Raw genomic sequence first — 21,914 nt, forward strand, 5'->3', positions numbered from 1 at the left:
TCTGGGCCGCCGCCCCACCCCCACCGCTGCTCTCCCGCCTCCCCTGACCCACGGCAAGAGCCGCTGCAAGAACGGCCCCGCACCCTCGGCCTCCACCGACTGCTCCTCTATTTATACGACTTATTCTATTTATTCTGACAACGGGTTTTATCTATTTATTCACCTATTTATTACTCGACAGAAAATAAAGACCTCTTGCAAAAAGCTTGCCAGCGCCTCTTGTCTCAGGAGCACAGGAACGCGCCTTTGGGGTGGGGGGAAGCCACCGCCACGCAACACCTACTCCAAGCCCTGCTCCAAACAGGGCTCTGCGGAGCCTCTGCCCGCTCTTCTCTTGGGCACCTCCCCAAGGAGGCACTTTCCTCAACCTCTCCGCAAAACCTCTGCCAGGGTTTAGCCATCGTCATCACAATCACCTCTTCGGCCCTCGCCTCCTCAGCATTTCACACCTTCCATCCCGCTTTAGGCCGACCGACGAGCCCTCAGGACGAGGACGACACGGACCTCTCGGAGCGGCTCCCGAGGAGGGCCACAAAAGCCATCAGGGGCGGCTTGGAACGCCTCTCCTACGAGGAAAGGCTGAGAGAGTCGGCGTTGCTCAGCCTGCAGAAGACAAGGCTGCGGGGAGACCTTCTTGCGGCCTCCCAGCACTTAAAAGGGGGCCGAGAAGGAAGACGGGGACAGACTTTTTAACAGGGCCTGCAGCGACAGGACGAGGGCTAGCGGTTTTAAACTAAAAGAGGGCAGATTCAGACTCAATATAGGGAAGACGTTGTTTACCATGAGGGTGGTGAAACACCGCAACAGGTTGCCCAGAGAGCTGGTAGATGCCCCATCCCTGGAAACATTCAAGGGCAGGCTGGACGGGGCTCTGAGCGACCCCATCTCCTCAAAGGTGTCCCTGCTCACTGCTGGGGCCTTGGACTAGGCCGCCTTCAAAGGCCCCTCCCAACCCAAACCATTCGACGATTCTACGAAGGACAGGCACGGCAGAGATCGCTTTCGTTAGGCCGAGTTCCGCTACTCTTGCCCCTTCAGGCACTTCTCACGACAACTCTCCCGTCGCGCTGCTTCAAAACACCTTTCGCAGCAGCACCACAAACCACTCTACCGCAACGCGGACAAGGTCCAGCCACGGACCTCCAACAGCAGCCCACCTCCCGCAGCGACGGCACCTAGGGACGCCAAATCATCGTGCACGTGCCAGCACCCCAAGCACAGCGCCCACCAACACAACGTTGCCCGACAACGCCACGGCTCCCAGACCGCCGCACCCGCCACCACACACACCTTTCCCCTGCTCCAAAAGCTTTGAGAAAACACGGGGGCGTGCAACCTCCACCTCCTCCTCCCGCCACAGCTCTACAGCTAGATCAGCTGGCTCAGCTCCCCCTCCAGAGGACTCCTGGACAGCCCTCCTCTAGGGGCTCAGGCCACCCCAAACGCAACACCCTTCCCTTACGCGCGACCTTTCCCTCTTTGCTCTCCAGCCACCTCACGCAAGCAGGCAGAGAAAACGCAACAAGACCCCTGCGACGGACAGGGGCGCGCGCATGGCACCACAGCCAGGGACCCAACGCAGGCAGCAGGAGCAGCAGCAAGACTCTTCCCTTCTTCCTCTGCCTTTTTCCTCAAGCCTTTCCTCCCCGTTCCCATCAGCTTCGCGCACGGGAGGAGCTGGGGCAGCTCCAGCCGGGAACACGTCCGGTGCTCAAGCGCCTACACCCAGAGCCACCTCCTCGCAAGCCACCGACACCCCCAGGCCCTCGCTCCAGGAGGGGACTCCCCAGCCTCTGACAAGTGACATCACTCCACAACCCTTCCCAACACGAAAAGAAAAGACAAGACCAGCTCGCATGAAAACAACGGCGAGCCGCAAGCGAAAGGAAAACCGACCACAACCAACACCAGGGCATTACACACGGAAAAGACACTTGGGCAGGAAGGGAAACTTCAGCTGCAGAAAAGAGGCACCGCAGCTCGCCCTGCAGGCAACCGGGAAACCCTAACGCACCTCCCCGCCACAGCTGCCCCCAAGGGCTCTCTGCCCCAGCGCTTTCGCATCCCCCACTCAACCGCTACAGCCAACCTCCCCCCAACACACCACCAGCAAAGCACCGCCACCGCCCTCCACACGCACGGCCACCCCAACAACGCACTTCCCCAAGACCACCACAGCCACCAGCCAGAACTGAAAACCACAGCCGGAAACTCGCAGCAATCGGAAAGCGAGGAAGGGAAAGCCGTGGCACCACATAAAGCCGGCCGCCCGGCAGCACCCCAAGCACAGCGCCCATCCGCACCACCACCCAGCCTGACCAGGCTCCTGCCCAGCACCACCCACAGCCCCACCATGCCTGCGCCCGCATCCCCACAGCCCCGCCTGCGGCACGGCGCCCCGGCGCTCCTGCTCCTCCTGACGGCTCTCGCCACCACCCTCGCCTGCCACCACCTGCGTCCCCGCGACGCCACCTTCCCCTGGGACAGCCTCCAGCTCCTCCAGGCCATGGCTCCCAGCCCGCCACAGCCCTGCCACCACCAGCACGCGCCCTTCCCCTTCCCCGACACCCTCCTCCACACCAACCACCCGCAGCAAGCCGCTGCCACCGCCCTACGCATCCTCCAGCACCTCTTCGCCACCCTCAGCAGCCCCAGCACGCCCCCACACTGGGACGCCCAGGCACGCCACCACCTCCTCAACAGCCTCCAGCACCACGTCCAGCAGCTCCAGCGATGCCTGCCAGCCAACGGCACGCTCTCGCAAGGCCACGGGCCCCGCAACCTGCTGCTCAGCATCAACAAATACTTCAGGCACATCCAGGACTTCCTCCACACCCACAACCACAGCGCCTGCGCCTGGGACCACGTCCGCCTCGAAGCTCGCGTCTGCTTCCAACACCTCCACAACCTCACCCGCGCCATGCGCAACTAGCCCAACGACCCCGACCGACCCCCTCGGCCCCGCGCACCCCCACCACCGCTTCTGGGCCGCCGCCCCACCCCCACCGCTGCTCTCCCGCCTCCCCTGACCCACGGCAAGAGCCGCTGCAAGAACGGCCCCGCACCCTCGGCCTCCACCGACTGCTCCTCTATTTATACGACTTATTCTATTTATTCTGACAACGGGTTTTATCTATTTATTCACCTATTTATTACTCGACAGAAAATAAAGACCTCTTGCAAAAAGCTTGCCAGCGCCTCTTGTCTCAGGAGCACAGGAACGCGCCTTTGGGGTGGGGGGAAGCCACCGCCACGCAACACCTACTCCAAGCCCTGCTCCAAACAGGGCTCTGCGGAGCCTCTGCCCGCTCTTCTCTTGGGCACCTCCCCAAGGAGGCACTTTCCTCAACCTCTCCGCAAAACCTCTGCCAGGGTTTAGCCATCGTCATCACAATCACCTCTTCGGCCCTCGCCTCCTCAGCATTTCACACCTTCCATCCCGCTTTAGGCCGACCGACGAGCCCTCAGGACGAGGACGACACGGACCTCTCGGAGCGGCTCCCGAGGAGGGCCACAAAAGCCATCAGGGGCGGCTTGGAACGCCTCTCCTACGAGGAAAGGCTGAGAGAGTCGGCGTTGCTCAGCCTGCAGAAGACAAGGCTGCGGGGAGACCTTCTTGCGGCCTCCCAGCACTTAAAAGGGGGCCGAGAAGGAAGACGGGGACAGACTTTTTAACAGGGCCTGCAGCGACAGGACGAGGGCTAGCGGTTTTAAACTAAAAGAGGGCAGATTCAGACTCAATATAGGGAAGACGTTGTTTACCATGAGGGTGGTGAAACACCGCAACAGGTTGCCCAGAGAGCTGGTAGATGCCCCATCCCTGGAAACATTCAAGGGCAGGCTGGACGGGGCTCTGAGCGACCCCATCTCCTCAAAGGTGTCCCTGCTCACTGCTGGGGCCTTGGACTAGGCCGCCTTCAAAGGCCCCTCCCAACCCAAACCATTCGACGATTCTACGAAGGACAGGCACGGCAGAGATCGCTTTCGTTAGGCCGAGTTCCGCTACTCTTGCCCCTTCAGGCACTTCTCACGACAACTCTCCCGTCGCGCTGCTTCAAAACACCTTTCGCAGCAGCACCACAAACCACTCTACCGCAACGCGGACAAGGTCCAGCCACGGACCTCCAACAGCAGCCCACCTCCCGCAGCGACGGCACCTAGGGACGCCAAATCATCGTGCACGTGCCAGCACCCCAAGCACAGCGCCCACCAACACAACGTTGCCCGACAACGCCACGGCTCCCAGACCGCCGCACCCGCCACCACACGCACCTTTCCCCTGCTCCAAAAGCTTTGAGAAAACACGGGGGCGTGCAACCTCCACCTCCTCCTCCCGCCACAGCTCTACAGCTAGATCAGCTGGCTCAGCTCCCCCTCCAGAGGACTCCTGGACAGCCCTCCTCTAGGGGCTCAGGCCACCCCAAACGCAACACCCTTCCCTTACGCGCGACCTTTCCCTCTTTGCTCTCCAGCCACCTCACGCAAGCAGGCAGAGAAAACGCAACAAGACCCCTGCGACGGACAGGGGCGCGCGCATGGCACCACAGCCAGGGACCCAACGCAGGCAGCAGGAGCAGCAGCAAGACTCTTCCCTTCTTCCTCTGCCTTTTTCCTCAAGCCTTTCCTCCCCGTTCCCATCAGCTTCGCGCACGGGAGGAGCTGGGGCAGCTCCAGCCGGGAACACGTCCGGTGCTCAAGCGCCTACACCCAGAGCCACCTCCTCGCAAGCCACCGACACCCCCAGGCCCTCGCTCCAGGAGGGGACTCCCCAGCCTCTGACAAGTGACATCACTCCACAACCCTTCCCAACACGAAAAGAAAAGACAAGACCAGCTCGCATGAAAACAACGGCGAGCCGCAAGCGAAAGGAAAACCGACCACAACCAACACCAGGGCATTACACACGGAAAAGACACTTGGGCAGGAAGGGAAACTTCAGCTGCAGAAAAGAGGCACCGCAGCTCGCCCTGCAGGCAACCGGGAAACCCTAACGCACCTCCCCGCCACAGCTGCCCCCAAGGGCTCTCTGCCCCAGCGCTTTCGCATCCCCCACTCAACCGCTACAGCCAACCTCCCCCCAACACACCACCAGCAAAGCACCGCCACCGCCCTCCACACGCACGGCCACCCCAACAACGCACTTCCCCAAGACCACCACAGCCACCAGCCAGAACTGAAAACCACAGCCGGAAACTCGCAGCAATCGGAAAGCGAGGAAGGGAAAGCCGTGGCACCACATAAAGCCGGCCGCCCGGCAGCACCCCAAGCACAGCGCCCATCCGCACCACCACCCAGCCTGACCAGGCTCCTGCCCAGCACCACCCACAGCCCCACCATGCCTGCGCCCGCATCCCCACAGCCCCGCCTGCGGCACGGCGCCCCGGCGCTCCTGCTCCTCCTGACGGCTCTCGCCACCACCCTCGCCTGCCACCACCTGCGTCCCCGCGACGCCACCTTCCCCTGGGACAGCCTCCAGCTCCTCCAGGCCATGGCTCCCAGCCCGCCACAGCCCTGCCACCACCAGCACGCGCCCTTCCCCTTCCCCGACACCCTCCTCCACACCAACCACCCGCAGCAAGCCGCTGCCACCGCCCTACGCATCCTCCAGCACCTCTTCGCCACCCTCAGCAGCCCCAGCACGCCCCCACACTGGGACGCCCAGGCACGCCACCACCTCCTCAACAGCCTCCAGCACCACGTCCAGCAGCTCCAGCGATGCCTGCCAGCCAACGGCACGCTCTCGCAAGGCCACGGGCCCCGCAACCTGCTGCTCAGCATCAACAAATACTTCAGGCACATCCAGGACTTCCTCCACACCCACAACCACAGCGCCTGCGCCTGGGACCACGTCCGCCTCGAAGCTCGCGTCTGCTTCCAACACCTCCACAACCTCACCCGCGCCATGCGCAACTAGCCCAACGACCCCGACCGACCCCCTCGGCCCCGCGCACCCCCACCACCGCTTCTGGGCCGCCGCCCCACCCCCACCGCTGCTCTCCCGCCTCCCCTGACCCACGGCAAGAGCCGCTGCAAGAACGGCCCCGCACCCTCGGCCTCCACCGACTGCTCCTCTATTTATACGACTTATTCTATTTATTCTGACAACGGGTTTTATCTATTTATTCACCTATTTATTACTCGACAGAAAATAAAGACCTCTTGCAAAAAGCTTGCCAGCGCCTCTTGTCTCAGGAGCACAGGAACGCGCCTTTGGGGTGGGGGGAAGCCACCGCCACGCAACACCTACTCCAAGCCCTGCTCCAAACAGGGCTCTGCGGAGCCTCTGCCCGCTCTTCTCTTGGGCACCTCCCCAAGGAGGCACTTTCCTCAACCTCTCCGCAAAACCTCTGCCAGGGTTTAGCCATCGTCATCACAATCACCTCTTCGGCCCTCGCCTCCTCAGCATTTCACACCTTCCATCCCGCTTTAGGCCGACCGACGAGCCCTCAGGACGAGGACGACACGGACCTCTCGGAGCGGCTCCCGAGGAGGGCCACAAAAGCCATCAGGGGCGGCTTGGAACGCCTCTCCTACGAGGAAAGGCTGAGAGAGTCGGCGTTGCTCAGCCTGCAGAAGACAAGGCTGCGGGGAGACCTTCTTGCGGCCTCCCAGCACTTAAAAGGGGGCCGAGAAGGAAGACGGGGACAGACTTTTTAACAGGGCCTGCAGCGACAGGACGAGGGCTAGCGGTTTTAAACTAAAAGAGGGCAGATTCAGACTCAATATAGGGAAGACGTTGTTTACCATGAGGGTGGTGAAACACCGCAACAGGTTGCCCAGAGAGCTGGTAGATGCCCCATCCCTGGAAACATTCAAGGGCAGGCTGGACGGGGCTCTGAGCGACCCCATCTCCTCAAAGGTGTCCCTGCTCACTGCTGGGGCCTTGGACTAGGCCGCCTTCAAAGGCCCCTCCCAACCCAAACCATTCGACGATTCTACGAAGGACAGGCACGGCAGAGATCGCTTTCGTTAGGCCGAGTTCCGCTACTCTTGCCCCTTCAGGCACTTCTCACGACAACTCTCCCGTCGCGCTGCTTCAAAACACCTTTCGCAGCAGCACCACAAACCACTCTACCGCAACGCGGACAAGGTCCAGCCACGGACCTCCAACAGCAGCCCACCTCCCGCAGCGACGGCACCTAGGGACGCCAAATCATCGTGCACGTGCCAGCACCCCAAGCACAGCGCCCACCAACACAACGTTGCCCGACAACGCCACGGCTCCCAGACCGCCGCACCCGCCACCACACACACCTTTCCCCTGCTCCAAAAGCTTTGAGAAAACACGGGGGCGTGCAACCTCCACCTCCTCCTCCCGCCACAGCTCTACAGCTAGATCAGCTGGCTCAGCTCCCCCTCCAGAGGACTCCTGGACAGCCCTCCTCTAGGGGCTCAGGCCACCCCAAACGCAACACCCTTCCCTTACGCGCGACCTTTCCCTCTTTGCTCTCCAGCCACCTCACGCAAGCAGGCAGAGAAAACGCAACAAGACCCCTGCGACGGACAGGGGCGCGCGCATGGCACCACAGCCAGGGACCCAACGCAGGCAGCAGGAGCAGCAGCAAGACTCTTCCCTTCTTCCTCTGCCTTTTTCCTCAAGCCTTTCCTCCCCGTTCCCATCAGCTTCGCGCACGGGAGGAGCTGGGGCAGCTCCAGCCGGGAACACGTCCGGTGCTCAAGCGCCTACACCCAGAGCCACCTCCTCGCAAGCCACCGACACCCCCAGGCCCTCGCTCCAGGAGGGGACTCCCCAGCCTCTGACAAGTGACATCACTCCACAACCCTTCCCAACACGAAAAGAAAAGACAAGACCAGCTCGCATGAAAACAACGGCGAGCCGCAAGCGAAAGGAAAACCGACCACAACCAACACCAGGGCATTACACACGGAAAAGACACTTGGGCAGGAAGGGAAACTTCAGCTGCAGAAAAGAGGCACCGCAGCTCGCCCTGCAGGCAACCGGGAAACCCTAACGCACCTCCCCGCCACAGCTGCCCCCAAGGGCTCTCTGCCCCAGCGCTTTCGCATCCCCCACTCAACCGCTACAGCCAACCTCCCCCCAACACACCACCAGCAAAGCACCGCCACCGCCCTCCACACGCACGGCCACCCCAACAACGCACTTCCCCAAGACCACCACAGCCACCAGCCAGAACTGAAAACCACAGCCGGAAACTCGCAGCAATCGGAAAGCGAGGAAGGGAAAGCCGTGGCACCACATAAAGCCGGCCGCCCGGCAGCACCCCAAGCACAGCGCCCATCCGCACCACCACCCAGCCTGACCAGGCTCCTGCCCAGCACCACCCACAGCCCCACCATGCCTGCGCCCGCATCCCCACAGCCCCGCCTGCGGCACGGCGCCCCGGCGCTCCTGCTCCTCCTGACGGCTCTCGCCACCACCCTCGCCTGCCACCACCTGCGTCCCCGCGACGCCACCTTCCCCTGGGACAGCCTCCAGCTCCTCCAGGCCATGGCTCCCAGCCCGCCACAGCCCTGCCACCACCAGCACGCGCCCTTCCCCTTCCCCGACACCCTCCTCCACACCAACCACCCGCAGCAAGCCGCTGCCACCGCCCTACGCATCCTCCAGCACCTCTTCGCCACCCTCAGCAGCCCCAGCACGCCCCCACACTGGGACGCCCAGGCACGCCACCACCTCCTCAACAGCCTCCAGCACCACGTCCAGCAGCTCCAGCGATGCCTGCCAGCCAACGGCACGCTCTCGCAAGGCCACGGGCCCCGCAACCTGCTGCTCAGCATCAACAAATACTTCAGGCACATCCAGGACTTCCTCCACACCCACAACCACAGCGCCTGCGCCTGGGACCACGTCCGCCTCGAAGCTCGCGTCTGCTTCCAACACCTCCACAACCTCACCCGCGCCATGCGCAACTAGCCCAACGACCCCGACCGACCCCCTCGGCCCCGCGCACCCCCACCACCGCTTCTGGGCCGCCGCCCCACCCCCACCGCTGCTGTCCCGCCTCCCCTGACCCACGGCAAGAGCCGCTGCAAGAACGGCCCCGCACCCTCGGCCTCCACCGACTGCTCCTCTATTTATACGACTTATTCTATTTATTCTGACAACGGGTTTTATCTATTTATTCACCTATTTATTACTCGACAGAAAATAAAGACCTCTTGCAAAAAGCTTGCCAGCGCCTCTTGTCTCAGGAGCACAGGAACGCGCCTTTGGGGTGGGGGGAAGCCACCGCCACGCAACACCTACTCCAAGCCCTGCTCCAAACAGGGCTCTGCGGAGCCTCTGCCCGCTCTTCTCTTGGGCACCTCCCCAAGGAGGCACTTTCCTCAACCTCTCCGCAAAACCTCTGCCAGGGTTTAGCCATCGTCATCACAATCACCTCTTCGGCCCTCGCCTCCTCAGCATTTCACACCTTCCATCCCGCTTTAGGCCGACCGACGAGCCCTCAGGACGAGGACGACACGGACCTCTCGGAGCGGCTCCCGAGGAGGGCCACAAAAGCCATCAGGGGCGGCTTGGAACGCCTCTCCTACGAGGAAAGGCTGAGAGAGTCGGCGTTGCTCAGCCTGCAGAAGACAAGGCTGCGGGGAGACCTTCTTGCGGCCTCCCAGCACTTAAAAGGGGGCCGAGAAGGAAGACGGGGACAGACTTTTTAACAGGGCCTGCAGCGACAGGACGAGGGCTAGCGGTTTTAAACTAAAAGAGGGCAGATTCAGACTCAATATAGGGAAGACGTTGTTTACCATGAGGGTGGTGAAACACCGCAACAGGTTGCCCAGAGAGCTGGTAGATGCCCCATCCCTGGAAACATTCAAGGGCAGGCTGGACGGGGCTCTGAGCGACCCCATCTCCTCAAAGGTGTCCCTGCTCACTGCTGGGGCCTTGGACTAGGCCGCCTTCAAAGGCCCCTCCCAACCCAAACCATTCGACGATTCTACGAAGGACAGGCACGGCAGAGATCGCTTTCGTTAGGCCGAGTTCCGCTACTCTTGCCCCTTCAGGCACTTCTCACGACAACTCTCCCGTCGCGCTGCTTCAAAACACCTTTCGCAGCAGCACCACAAACCACTCTACCGCAACGCGGACAAGGTCCAGCCACGGACCTCCAACAGCAGCCCACCTCCCGCAGCGACGGCACCTAGGGACGCCAAATCATCGTGCACGTGCCAGCACCCCAAGCACAGCGCCCACCAACACAACGTTGCCCGACAACGCCACGGCTCCCAGACCGCCGCACCCGCCACCACACACACCTTTCCCCTGCTCCAAAAGCTTTGAGAAAACACGGGGGCGTGCAACCTCCACCTCCTCCTCCCGCCACAGCTCTACAGCTAGATCAGCTGGCTCAGCTCCCCCTCCAGAGGACTCCTGGACAGCCCTCCTCTAGGGGCTCAGGCCACCCCAAACGCAACACCCTTCCCTTACGCGCGACCTTTCCCTCTTTGCTCTCCAGCCACCTCACGCAAGCAGGCAGAGAAAACGCAACAAGACCCCTGCGACGGACAGGGGCGCGCGCATGGCACCACAGCCAGGGACCCAACGCAGGCAGCAGGAGCAGCAGCAAGACTCTTCCCTTCTTCCTCTGCCTTTTTCCTCAAGCCTTTCCTCCCCGTTCCCATCAGCTTCGCGCACGGGAGGAGCTGGGGCAGCTCCAGCCGGGAACACGTCCGGTGCTCAAGCGCCTACACCCAGAGCCACCTCCTCGCAAGCCACCGACACCCCCAGGCCCTCGCTCCAGGAGGGGACTCCCCAGCCTCTGACAAGTGACATCACTCCACAACCCTTCCCAACACGAAAAGAAAAGACAAGACCAGCTCGCATGAAAACAACGGCGAGCCGCAAGCGAAAGGAAAACCGACCACAACCAACACCAGGGCATTACACACGGAAAAGACACTTGGGCAGGAAGGGAAACTTCAGCTGCAGAAAAGAGGCACCGCAGCTCGCCCTGCAGGCAACCGGGAAACCCTAACGCACCTCCCCGCCACAGCTGCCCCCAAGGGCTCTCTGCCCCAGCGCTTTCGCATCCCCCACTCAACCGCTACAGCCAACCTCCCCCCAACACACCACCAGCAAAGCACCGCCACCGCCCTCCACACGCACGGCCACCCCAACAACGCACTTCCCCAAGACCACCACAGCCACCAGCCAGAACTGAAAACCACAGCCGGAAACTCGCAGCAATCGGAAAGCGAGGAAGGGAAAGCCGTGGCACCACATAAAGCCGGCCGCCCGGCAGCACCCCAAGCACAGCGCCCATCCGCACCACCACCCAGCCTGACCAGGCTCCTGCCCAGCACCACCCACAGCCCCACCATGGCTGCGCCCGCATCCCCACAGCCCCGCCTGCGGCACGGCGCCCCGGCGCTCCTGCTCCTCCTGACGGCTCTCGCCACCACCCTCGCCTGCCACCACCTGCGTCCCCGCGACGCCACCTTCCCCTGGGACAGCCTCCAGCTCCTCCAGGCCATGGCTCCCAGCCCGCCACAGCCCTGCCACCACCAGCACGCGCCCTTCCCCTTCCCCGACACCCTCCTCCACACCAACCACCCGCAGCAAGCCGCTGCCACCGCCCTACGCATCCTCCAGCACCTCTTCGCCACCCTCAGCAGCCCCAGCACGCCCCCACACTGGGACGCCCAGGCACGCCACCACCTCCTCAACAGCCTCCAGCACCACGTCCAGCAGCTCCAGCGATGCCTGCCAGCCAACGGCACGCTCTCGCAAGGCCACGGGCCCCGCAACCTGCTGCTCAGCATCAACAAATACTTCAGGCACATCCAGGACTTCCTCCACACCCACAACCACAGCGCCTGCGCCTGGGACCACGTCCGCCTCGAAGCTCGCGTCTGCTTCCAACACCTCCACAACCTCACCCGCGCCATGCGCAACTAGCCCAACGACCCCGACCGACCCCCTCGGCCCCGCGCACCCCCACCACCGCTTCTGGGCCGCCGCCCCACCCCCACCGCTGCTCTCCCGCCTCCCCTGACCCACGGCAAGAGCCGCTGCAAGAACGGCCCCGCACCCTCGGCCTCCACCGACTGCTCCTCTATTTATACGACTTATTCTATTTATTCTGACAACGGGTTTTATCTATTTATTCACCTATTTATTACTCGACAGAAAATAAAGACCTCTTGCAAAAAGCTTGCCAGCGCCTCTTGTCTCAGGAGCACAGGAACGCGCCTTTGGGGTGGGGGGAAGCCACCGCCACGCAACACCTACTCCAAGCCCTGCTCCAAACAGGGCTCTGCGGAGCCTCTGCCCGCTCTTCTCTTGGGCACCTCCCCAAGGAGGCACTTTCCTCAACCTCTCCGCAAAACCTCTGCCAGGGTTTAGCCATCGTCATCACAATCACCTCTTCGGCCCTCGCCTCCTCAGCATTTCACACCTTCCATCCCGCTTTAGGCTGACCGACGAGCCCTCAGGACGAGGACGACACGGACCTCTCGGAGCGGCTCCCGAGGAGGGCCACAAAAGCCATCAGGGGCGGCTTGGAACGCCTCTCCTACGAGGAAAGGCTGAGAGAGTCGGCGTTGCTCAGCCTGCAGAAGACAAGGCTGCGGGGAGACCTTCTTGCGGCCTCCCAGCACTTAAAAGGGGGCCGAGAAGGAAGACGGGGACAGACTTTTTAACAGGGCCTGCAGCGACAGGACGAGGGCTAGCGGTTTTAAACTAAAAGAGGGCAGATTCAGACTCAATATAGGGAAGACGTTGTTTACCATGAGGGTGGTGAAACACCGCAACAGGTTGCCCAGAGAGCTGGTAGATGCCCCATCCCTGGAAACATTCAAGGGCAGGCTGGACGGGGCTCTGAGCGACCCCATCTCCTCAAAGGTGTCCCTGCTCACTGCTGGGGCCTTGGACTAGGCCGCCTTCAAAGGCCCCTCCCAACCCAAACCATTCGACGATTCTACGAAGGACAGGCACGGCAGAGATCGCTTTCGTTAGGCCGAGTTCCGCTACTCTTGCCCCTTCAGGCACTTCTCACGACAACTCTCCCGTCGCGCTGCTTCAAAACACCTTTCGCAGCAGCACCACAAACCACTCTACCGCAACGCGGACAAGGTCCAGCCACGGACCTCCAACAGCAGCCCACCTCCCGCAGCGACGGCACCTAGGGACGCCAAATCATCGTGCACGTGCCAGCACCCCAAGCACAGCGCCCACCAACACAACGTTGCCCGACAACGCCACGGCTCCCAGACCGCCGCACCCGCCACCACACACACCTTTCCCCTGCTCCAAAAGCTTTGAGAAAACACGGGGGCGTGCAACCTCCACCTCCTCCTCCCGCCACAGCTCTACAGCTAGATCAGCTGGCTCAGCTCCCCCTCCAGAGGACTCCTGGACAGCCCTCCTCTAGGGGCTCAGGCCACCCCAAACGCAACACCCTTCCCTTACGCGCGACCTTTCCCTCTTTGCTCTCCAGCCACCTCACGCAAGCAGGCAGAGAAAACGCAACAAGACCCCTGCGACGGACAGGGGCGCGCGCATGGCACCACAGCCAGGGACCCAACGCAGGCAGCAGGAGCAGCAGCAAGACTCTTCCCTTCTTCCTCTGCCTTTTTCCTCAAGCCTTTCCTCCCCGTTCCCATCAGCTTCGCGCACGGGAGGAGCTGGGGCAGCTCCAGCCGGGAACACGTCCGGTGCTCAAGCGCCTACACCCAGAGCCACCTCCTCGCAAGCCACCGACACCCCCAGGCCCTCGCTCCAGGAGGGGACTCCCCAGCCTCTGACAAGTGACATCACTCCACAACCCTTCCCAACACGAAAAGAAAAGACAAGACCAGCTCGCATGAAAACAACGGCGAGCCGCAAGCGAAAGGAAAACCGACCACAACCAACACCAGGGCATTACACACGGAAAAGACACTTGGGCAGGAAGGGAAACTTCAGCTGCAGAAAAGAGGCACCGCAGCTCGCCCTGCAGGCAACCGGGAAACCCTAACGCACCTCCCCGCCACAGCTGCCCCCAAGGGCTCTCTGCCCCAGCGCTTTCGCATCCCCCACTCAACCGCTACAGCCAACCTCCCCCCAACACACCACCAGCAAAGCACCGCCACCGCCCTCCACACGCACGGCCACCCCAACAACGCACTTCCCCAAGACCACCACAGCCACCAGCCAGAACTGAAAACCACAGCCGGAAACTCGCAGCAATCGGAAAGCGAGGAAGGGAAAGCCGTGGCACCACATAAAGCCGGCCGCCCGGCAGCACCCCAAGCACAGCGCCCATCCGCACCACCACCCAGCCTGACCAGGCTCCTGCCCAGCACCACCCACAGCCCCACCATGCCTGCGCCCGCATCCCCACAGCCCCGCCTGCGGCACGGCGCCCCGGCGCTCCTGCTCCTCCTGACGGCTCTCGCCACCACCCTCGCCTGCCACCACCTGCGTCCCCGCGACGCCACCTTCCCCTGGGACAGCCTCCAGCTCCTCCAGGCCATGGCTCCCAGCCCGCCACAGCCCTGCCACCACCAGCACGCGCCCTTCCCCTTCCCCGACACCCTCCTCCACACCAACCACCCGCAGCAAGCCGCTGCCACCGCCCTACGCATCCTCCAGCACCTCTTCGCCACCCTCAGCAGCCCCAGCACGCCCCCACACTGGGACGCCCAGGCACGCCACCACCTCCTCAACAGCCTCCAGCACCACGTCCAGCAGCTCCAGCGATGCCTGCCAGCCAACGGCACGCTCTCGCAAGGCCACGGGCCCCGCAACCTGCTGCTCAGCATCAACAAATACTTCAGGCACATCCAGGACTTCCTCCACACCCACAACCACAGCGCCTGCGCCTGGGACCACGTCCGCCTCGAAGCTCGCGTCTGCTTCCAACACCTCCACAACCTCACCCGCGCCATGCGCAACTAGCCCAACGACCCCGACCGACCCCCTCGGCCCCGCGCACCCCCACCACCGCTTCTGGGCCGCCGCCCCACCCCCACCGCTGCTCTCCCGCCTCCCCTGACCCACGGCAAGAGCCGCTGCAAGAACGGCCCCGCACCCTCGGCCTCCACCGACTGCTCCTCTATTTATACGACTTATTCTATTTATTCTGACAACGGGTTTTATCTATTTATTCACCTATTTATTACTCGACAGAAAATAAAGACCTCTTGCAAAAAGCTTGCCAGCGCCTCTTGTCTCAGGAGCACAGGAACGCGCCTTTGGGGTGGGGGGAAGCCACCGCCACGCAACACCTACTCCAAGCCCTGCTCCAAACAGGGCTCTGCGGAGCCTCTGCCCGCTCTTCTCTTGGGCACCTCCCCAAGGAGGCACTTTCCTCAACCTCTCCGCAAAACCTCTGCCAGGGTTTAGCCATCGTCATCACAATCACCTCTTCGGCCCTCGCCTCCTCAGCATTTCACACCTTCCATCCCGCTTTAGGCCGACCGACGAGCCCTCAGGACGAGGACGACACGGACCTCTCGGAGCGGCTCCCGAGGAGGGCCACAAAAGCCATCAGGGGCGGCTTGGAACGCCTCTCCTACGAGGAAAGGCTGAGAGAGTCGGCGTTGCTCAGCCTGCAGAAGACAAGGCTGCGGGGAGACCTTCTTGCGGCCTCCCAGCACTTAAAAGGGGGCCGAGAAGGAAGACGGGGACAGACTTTTTAACAGGGCCTGCAGCGACAGGACGAGGGCTAGCGGTTTTAAACTAAAAGAGGGCAGATTCAGACTCAATATAGGGAAGACGTTGTTTACCATGAGGGTGGTGAAACACCGCAACAGGTTGCCCAGAGAGCTGGTAGATGCCCCATCCCTGGAAACATTCAAGGGCAGGCTGGACGGGGCTCTGAGCGACCCCATCTCCTCAAAGGTGTCCCTGCTCACTGCTGGGGCCTTGGACTAGGCCGCCTTCAAAGGCCCCTCCCAACCCAAACCATTCGACGATTCTACGAAGGACAGGCACGGCAGAGATCGCTTTCGTTAGGCCGAGTTCCGCTACTCTTGCCCCTTCAGGCACTTCTCACGACAACTCTCCCGTCGCGCTGCTTCAAAACACCTTTCGCAGCAGCACCACAAACCACTCTACCGCAACGCGGACAAGGTCCAGCCACGGACCTCCAACAGCAGCCCACCTCCCGCAGCGACGGCACCTAGGGACGCCAAATCATCGTGCACGTGCCAGCACCCCAAGCACAGCGCCCACCAACACAACGTTGCCCGACAACGCCACGGCTCCCAGACCGCCGCACCCGCCACCACACACACCTTTCCCCTGCTCCAAAAGCTTTGAGAAAACACGGGGGCGTGCAACCTCCACCTCCTCCTCCCGCCACAGCTCTACAGCTAGATCAGCTGGCTCAGCTCCCCCTCCAGAGGACTCCTGGACAGCCCTCCTCTAGGGGCTCAGGCCACCCCAAATGCAACACCCTTCCCTTACGCGCGACCTTTCCCTCTTTGCTCTCCAGCCACCTCACGCAAGCAGGCAGAGAAAACGCAACAAGACCCCTGCGACGGACAGGGGCGCGCGCATGGCACCACAGCCAGGGACCCAACGCAGGCAGCAGGAGCAGCAGCAAGACTCTTCCCTTCTTCCTCTGCCTTTTTCCTCAAGCCTTTCCTCCCCGTTCCCATCAGCTTCGCGCACGGGAGGAGCTGGGGCAGCTCCAGCCGGGAACACGTCCGGTGCTCAAGCGCCTACACCCAGAGCCACCTCCTCGCAAGCCACCGACACCCCCAGGCCCTCGCTCCAGGAGGGGACTCCCCAGCCTCTGACAAGTGACATCACTCCACAACCCTTCCCAACACGAAAAGAAAAGACAAGACCAGCTCGCATGAAAACAACGGCGAGCCGCAAGCGAAAGGAAAACCGACCACAACCAACACCAGGGCATTACACACGGAAAAGACACTTGGGCAGGAAGGGAAACTTCAGCTGCAGAAAAGAGGCACCGCAGCTCGCCCTGCAGGCAACCGGGAAACCCTAACGCACCTCCCCGCCACAGCTGCCCCCAAGGGCTCTCTGCCCCAGCGCTTTCGCATCCCCCACTCAACCGCTACAGCCAACCTCCCCCCAACACACCACCAGCAAAGCACCGCCACCGCCCTCCACACGCACAGCCACCCCAACAACGCACTTCCCCAAGACCACCACAGCCACCAGCCAGAACTGAAAACCACAGCCGGAAACTCGCAGCAATCGGAAAGCGAGGAAGGGAAAGCCGTGGCACCACATAAAGCCGGCCGCCCGGCAGCACCCCAAGCACAGCGCCCATCCGCACCACCACCCAGCCTGACCAGGCTCCTGCCCAGCACCACCCACAGCCCCACCATGCCTGCGCCCGCATCCCCACAGCCCCGCCTGCGGCACGGCGCCCCGGCGCTCCTGCTCCTCCTGACGGCTCTCGCCACCACCCTCGCCTGCCACCACCTGCGTCCCCGCGACGCCACCTTCCCCTGGGACAGCCTCCAGCTCCTCCAGGCCATGGCTCCCAGCCCGCCACAGCCCTGCCACCACCAGCACGCGCCCTTCCCCTTCCCCGACACCCTCCTCCACACCAACCACCCGCAGCAAGCCGCTGCCACCGCCCTACGCATCCTCCAGCACCTCTTCGCCACCCTCAGCAGCCCCAGCACGCCCCCACACTGGGACGCCCAGGCACGCCACCACCTCCTCAACAGCCTCCAGCACCACGTCCAGCAGCTCCAGCGATGCCTGCCAGCCAACGGCACGCTCTCGCAAGGCCACGGGCCCCGCAACCTGCTGCTCAGCATCAACAAATACTTCAGGCACATCCAGGACTTCCTCCACACCCACAACCACAGCGCCTGCGCCTGGGACCACGTCCGCCTCGAAGCTCGCGTCTGCTTCCAACACCTCCACAACCTCACCCGCGCCATGCGCAACTAGCCCAACGACCCCGACCGACCCCCTCGGCACCGCGCACCCCCACCACCGCTTCTGGGCCGCCGCCCCACCCCCACCGCTGCTCTCCCGCCTCCCCTGACCCACGGCAAGAGCCGCTGCAAGAACGGCCCCGCACCCTCGGCCTCCACCGACTGCTCCTCTATTTATACGACTTATTCTATTTATTCTGACAACGGGTTTTATCTATTTATTCACCTATTTATTACTCGACAGAAAATAAAGACCTCTTGCAAAAAGCTTGCCAGCGCCTCTTGTCTCAGGAGCACAGGAACGCGCCTTTGGGGTGGGGGGAAGCCACCGCCACGCAACACCTACTCCAAGCCCTGCTCCAAACAGGGCTCTGCGGAGCCTCTGCCCGCTCTTCTCTTGGGCACCTCCCCAAGGAGGCACTTTCCTCAACCTCTCCGCAAAACCTCTGCCAGGGTTTAGCCATCGTCATCACAATCACCTCTTCGGCCCTCGCCTCCTCAGCATTTCACACCTTCCATCCCGCTTTAGGCCGACCGACGAGCCCTCAGGACGAGGACGACACGGACCTCTCGGAGCGGCTCCCGAGGAGGGCCACAAAAGCCATCAGGGGCGGCTTGGAACGCCTCTCCTACGAGGAAAGGCTGAGAGAGTCGGCGTTGCTCAGCCTGCAGAAGACAAGGCTGCGGGGAGACCTTCTTGCGGCCTCCCAGCACTTAAAAGGGGGCCGAGAAGGAAGACGGGGACAGACTTTTTAACAGGGCCTGCAGCGACAGGACGAGGGCTAGCGGTTTTAAACTAAAAGAGGGCAGATTCAGACTCAATATAGGGAAGACGTTGTTTACCATGAGGGTGGTGAAACACCGCAACAGGTTGCCCAGAGAGCTGGTAGATGCCCCATCCCTGGAAACATTCAAGGGCAGGCTGGACGGGGCTCTGAGCGACCCCATCTCCTCAAAGGTGTCCCTGCTCACTGCTGGGGCCTTGGACTAGGCCGCCTTCAAAGGCCCCTCCCAACCCAAACCATTCGACGATTCTACGAAGGACAGGCACGGCAGAGATCGCTTTCGTTAGGCCGAGTTCCGCTACTCTTGCCCCTTCAGGCACTTCTCACGACAACTCTCCCGTCGCGCTGCTTCAAAACACCTTTCGCAGCAGCACCACAAACCACTCTACCGCAACGCGGACAAGGTCCAGCCACGGACCTCCAACAGCAGCCCACCTCCCGCAGCGACGGCACCTAGGGACGCCAAATCATCGTGCACGTGCCAGCACCCCAAGCACAGCGCCCACCAACACAACGTTGCCCGACAACGCCACGGCTCCCAGACCGCCGCACCCGCCACCACACACACCTTTCCCCTGCTCCAAAAGCTTTGAGAAAACACGGGGGCGTGCAACCTCCACCTCCTCCTCCCGCCACAGCTCTACAGCTAGATCAGCTGGCTCAGCTCCCCCTCCAGAGGACTCCTGGACAGCCCTCCTCTAGGGGCTCAGGCCACCCCAAACGCAACACCCTTCCCTTACGCGCGACCTTTCCCTCTTTGCTCTCCAGCCACCTCACGCAAGCAGGCAGAGAAAACGCAACAAGACCCCTGCGACGGACAGGGGCGCGCGCATGGCACCACAGCCAGGGACCCAACGCAGGCAGCAGGAGCAGCAGCAAGACTCTTCCCTTCTTCCTCTGCCTTTTTCCTCAAGCCTTTCCTCCCCGTTCCCATCAGCTTCGCGCACGGGAGGAGCTGGGGCAGCTCCAGCCGGGAACACGTCCGGTGCTCAAGCGCCTACACCCAGAGCCACCTCCTCGCAAGCCACCGACACCCCCAGGCCCTCGCTCCAGGAGGGGACTCCCCAGCCTCTGACAAGTGACATCACTCCACAACCCTTCCCAACACGAAAAGAAAAGACAAGACCAGCTCGCATGAAAACAACGGCGAGCCGCAAGCGAAAGGAAAACCGACCACAACCAACACCAGGGCATTACACACGGAAAAGACACTTGGGCAGGAAGGGAAACTTCAGCTGCAGAAAAGAGGCACCGCAGCTCGCCCTGCAGGCAACCGGGAAACCCTAACGCACCTCCCCGCCACAGCTGCCCCCAAGGGCTCTCTGCCCCAGCGCTTTCGCATCCCCCACTCAACCGCTACAGCCAACCTCCCCCCAACACACCACCAGCAAAGCACCGCCACCGCCCTCCACACGCACAGCCACCCCAACAACGCACTTCCCCAAGACCACCACAGCCACCAGCCAGAACTGAAAACCACAGCCGGAAACTCGCAGCAATCGGAAAGCGAGGAAGGGAAAGCCGTGGCACCACATAAAGCCGGCCGCCCGGCAGCACCCCAAGCACAGCGCCCATCCGCACCACCACCCAGCCTGACCAGGCTCCTGCCCAGCACCACCCACAGCCCCACCATGCCTGCGCCCGCATCCCCACAGCCCCGCCTGCGGCACGGCGCCCCGGCGCTCCTGCTCCTCCTGACGGCTCTCGCCACCACCCTCGCCTGCCACCACCTGCGTCCCCGCGACGCCACCTTCCCCTGGGACAGCCTCCAGCTCCTCCAGGCCATGGCTCCCAGCCCGCCACAGCCCTGCCACCACCAGCACGCGCCCTTCCCCTTCCCCGACACCCTCCTCCACACCAACCACCCGCAGCAAGCCGCTGCCACCGCCCTACGCATCCTCCAGCACCTCTTCGCCACCCTCAGCAGCCCCAGCACGCCCCCACACTGGGACGCCCAGGCACGCCACCACCTCCTCAACAGCCTCCAGCACCACGTCCAGCAGCTCCAGCGATGCCTGCCAGCCAACGGCACGCTCTCGCAAGGCCACGGGCCCCGCAACCTGCTGCTCAGCATCAACAAATACTTCAGGCACATCCAGGACTTCCTCCACACCCACAACCACAGCGCCTGCGCCTGGGACCACGTCCGCCTCGAAGCTCGCGTCTGCTTCCAACACCTCCACAACCTCACCCGCGCCATGCGCAACTAGCCCAACGACCCCGACCGACCCCCTCGGCCCCGCGCACCCCCACCACCGCTTCTGGGCCGCCGCCCCACCCCCACCGCTGCTCTCCCGCCTCCCCTGACCCACGGCAAGAGCCGCTGCAAGAACGGCCCCGCACCCTCGGCCTCCACCGACTGCTCCTCTATTTATACGACTTATTCTATTTATTCTGACAACGGGTTTTATCTATTTATTCACCTATTTATTACTCGACAGAAAATAAAGACCTCTTGCAAAAAGCTTGCCAGCGCCTCTTGTCTCAGGAGCACAGGAACGCGCCTTTGGGGTGGGGGGAAGCCACCGCCACGCAACACCTACTCCAAGCCCTGCTCCAAACAGGGCTCTGCGGAGCCTCTGCCCGCTCTTCTCTTGGGCACCTCCCCAAGGAGGCACTTTCCTCAACCTCTCCGCAAAACCTCTGCCAGGGTTTAGCCATCGTCATCACAATCACCTCTTCGGCCCTCGCCTCCTCAGCATTTCACACCTTCCATCCCGCTTTAGGCCGACCGACGAGCCCTCAGGACGAGGACGACACGGACCTCTCGGAGCGGCTCCCGAGGAGGGCCACAAAAGCCATCAGGGGCGGCTTGGAACGCCTCTCCTACGAGGAAAGGCTGAGAGAGTCGGCGTTGCTCAGCCTGCAGAAGACAAGGCTGCGGGGAGACCTTCTTGCGGCCTCCCAGCACTTAAAAGGGGGCCGAGAAGGAAGACGGGGACAGACTTTTTAACAGGGCCTGCAGCGACAGGACGAGGGCTAGCGGTTTTAAACTAAAAGAGGGCAGATTCAGACTCAATATAGGGAAGACGTTGTTTACCATGAGGGTGGTGAAACACCGCAACAGGTTGCCCAGAGAGCTGGTAGATGCCCCATCCCTGGAAACATTCAAGGGCAGGCTGGACGGGGCTCTGAGCGACCCCATCTCCTCAAAGGTGTCCCTGCTCACTGCTGGGGCCTTGGACTAGGCCGCCTTCAAAGGCCCCTCCCAACCCAAACCATTCGACGATTCTACGAAGGACAGGCACGGCAGAGATCGCTTTCGTTAGGCCGAGTTCCGCTACTCTTGCCCCTTCAGGC

The 21,914-nt window shown here is 62.5% G+C and overlaps 2 protein-coding genes across 14 annotated transcripts in view; one reads left to right on the plus strand and one right to left on the minus strand.

The window, feature by feature from the left end:
* Positions 1-21,914, plus strand: part of UBE2R2 (ubiquitin conjugating enzyme E2 R2) — a 262,560-nt gene that overhangs the window by 122,021 nt on the left and 118,625 nt on the right. The gene's annotated exons all lie outside the window — the stretch shown is intronic.
* The window catches only part of UBAP2 (ubiquitin associated protein 2), a 236,801-nt gene that overhangs the window by 63,707 nt on the left and 151,180 nt on the right, over positions 1-21,914 (minus strand). The window lies entirely within an intron of this gene.

This window comes from Mycteria americana, chromosome Z (assembly GCF_035582795.1).
Source record: "Mycteria americana isolate JAX WOST 10 ecotype Jacksonville Zoo and Gardens chromosome Z, USCA_MyAme_1.0, whole genome shotgun sequence".
Taxonomy (NCBI): Eukaryota; Metazoa; Chordata; class Aves; order Ciconiiformes; family Ciconiidae; genus Mycteria; species Mycteria americana.